This window comes from Triticum aestivum, chromosome 3A (assembly GCF_018294505.1).
Source record: "Triticum aestivum cultivar Chinese Spring chromosome 3A, IWGSC CS RefSeq v2.1, whole genome shotgun sequence".
NCBI classification, from domain to species: domain Eukaryota; kingdom Viridiplantae; phylum Streptophyta; class Magnoliopsida; order Poales; family Poaceae; genus Triticum; species Triticum aestivum.
Genome location: NC_057800.1, coordinates 646,830,591 through 646,833,556, shown reverse-complemented (window position 1 = coordinate 646,833,556; position 2,966 = coordinate 646,830,591).

Genomic DNA, 2,966 nt, shown 5'->3' with positions numbered 1-2,966 from the left:
GCACGATGATCGTCTGTAAAAGAGAGGAATTTGGGTGAAAAGGTGATCGTGCAAAAAGATAGTTTTCTAAAGAAACCATGTGTAATTCAAGAGGAGGAGAAATTGCCACTTGTCTGCGTGCGTGGAGCCCCTTGTATTGAAAAATAGGGATGTGACCGTTTATGCGGTATAAGTAGTGGCGCCGGACTCGATTAGTTGTGTCTGAGGTCTTGACAACCTATTGGATGCTTTCGTTGGTCTGGGCGCCTTTAGTGTGCGGCTGCCAAGGCAGCCTCACTCTCTTTGGCGCGCAGAGATCGCTTGATACTTTCGTGCACTAAAATGATGCCTCGTGGACCGGGCATCTTGAGTGTAAGGGAAGCATAGTGTGGTATTGCATTAAAGCGAGCGAAAGCTTCACGTCCGAGCAGTGCTTGATAGCCACTTTGGAACTGAGCGATGTGGAAAGTTAAATGCTCGTGACGGAAGTTCTCGGGGGAGCCGAATATGACTTGTAATAGGAGGGAGCCCGTGCAACGAGCCCCTGGGCCTGGCGTTACTCCTTTAAAGGTAGTGTTTCTATGGCGAATTTGTGTTGTGTCTAACCCCATCCCACGGATTGTATCCTGATATATTAGGTTTAGGCTGATGCCGCCATCCATCAATACTCGTGTGAAGTGATATCCGCCAATTACTGGGTTTAACACCAGGGCGGCCCATCCTGTGTGTCGGATACTTGCTGAGTAATCGCGATGGTCGAAAATGATCAGTTGAGATGACCGGTGGCAGGACTTCGCGGTGATAGGCGCTGGGGTATATTTTTTTGGGAGTGCCGCATTGCTTTTTCCCTTGATCACGTGTAACACGTTTACTGTTTTGACTTCAGGTGGAAATTTCTTTTGTTCCCCCGTGTCTCGCTTGGGAGGTTCGTCCTCGTCTTCACTTGGTGTATCCTCCCCCTTGTGTACGGCGTTGAGCTTGCCGGACTGCTTGAAGACCCAACATTCTCTATGGGTATGATTGGCAGGTTTGCCACGGGTACTATGGATCTGACATACTTGGTCTAGAATTTTGTTGAGGCTGGACAGTTCATCCCTGGTGCCTTTAGGGGGTGGCTTTTGTCCTGGCCGAGAGACTTTGAATCCGGCGTTTACTACCGTGCCCTTCGTGCTGTCTTCTTTATTCCGGCGTTTGTTATTGTTGTTGCACCGTGATTTTCCGTTTCCATCTCTAACTTCAGATGTGTTGGGATCGCTAGTGCTGCATCTGGCTAGCCAGCTGTCCTCACCCGCGCAAAAGCGGGTCATGAGGTTTGTTAATGCGGCCATTGTTCTCGGCTTATTTTGGCCAAGGTGTCTGGTGAGCCATTCGTCACGGACGCTATGCTTGAAAGCCGTAAGGCTTCGGTGTCCGGACAGTCGACAATCTGGTTCTTTTTAGTAATAAACCTATTCCAAAGCTTTCGGGCTGACTCTCCGAGCTGCTGAGTTATATGACTCAGATCAACCGCATCCGGAGATCGGACATAAGTCCCTTGAAAATTTGCCCAAAAGGCGTCTTTGAGCTCTTCCCAACTTCCAATGGAGCTTTCGGGGAGGCCTTTGAGCCAGTGATGAGCTAGCCCTATGAGCTTGAGGGGTAAGTACTTGATGGCGTGGAGATCATCTCCTCGAGCCATATGGATATGAAGGATGTAGTCCTCAATCCAGACCCCCGGGTCTGTTGTTCTGTCGTATGCCTCTATGTTTACGGGCTTGAATCCCTCTAGAAATTCATGGTCTAGCACCTCATCGGTGAAACACAGGGGATGTGCGGCACCCCTGTAGCTGGGTGTGCCATGTTGTTCGGACGTTTGTTGTGTTGCATTGTATGCTGGGGCGCGCCTGCATGGTCCATAAATGGATCTTGTTGCGCCGTCCTTTGGGTGCGAGCCCTCGCATGGGTCGCGTGTTGTATTGTGAGCGGCGTTGTATGCCGTTCTGTGTTGATAGAGGGGTCGTCTATCCGACCGGGTGGCTGCTTTGATATTTGGTTGTGGGGGGTCGGAGGCCTCCTCATCGAATTCAGGTAGTAGCTTCCGCTTTGGGTAGCTCTTTGAGGGGCGATTGTCGCCGTAGATTGCTGCTGTATTGAGTATTTTACTCCATCTGAATTGGAGTGTGTTTTGCGCGGCCTTGAGCCTTCGCTTCTGCTTTTTAAGGCTCCTCGCGGTGGCAACGAGCCTTTTGCGGGCATTCTGATGCTCCGGGTGCCTGTCCGGCGTTATGTCGTCCGGGCCATTATCCTTGATAGGATTTTTTTGTTCGGTTTGAACATCCGGATTGCCGTTGTCCGGCAGCGGTTTCGCCCTGCTCCAGCGCTGGGTCTGTGTGATCGCTATTTCTGTCGAGGCAGGATTTGGGGCGGTGCTTCCGTCGCCGTTTTGACTGCTTTTCGAGGGAACAAGCCTTCGGTGCGTCCTTCCGCTCCTCGTCGTCATCTTTTGGTGCGTTCACCGTGTATACGTCATATGACGAGGTGGCGTTCCAGGGCCCAACAGGCGCTGGTTCTTCATCGTCTCCTTCATCGGCGTCCATACCGTTGATGTCTTCGGAGTCGACTTCGAGCATGTTGGTTAGGTCGTCGACAGTGGCTACAAAGTGGGTGGTGGGTGGGCTTTGAATTTCTTCATCGTCCGTACCCCAACCTTGCTGACCGCAGTCCGGCCAGGGCTCTCCTGATAAAGAGAGAGACTTCAGTGTCTTCAAGATATCGCCTAAAGGCGAGTGCTGAAAGATGTCTGCGGCAGTGAACTCCATGATCGGCGCCCAATCGGATTCGATTGGCAGGGGCGTGGAGGGTTCGGAGTCCGAAGAGGAGTCCGGCTCCTTGGAGTCACGAGTCCCACAGAATACGGGGCTGGTGTTCGGCTCAACCGCCATTGGCATCGCAACCCCCGAGGCGGCGTCCAACCGCTTATCCTCGATCAGCGCGGTTGGCTCCGGACT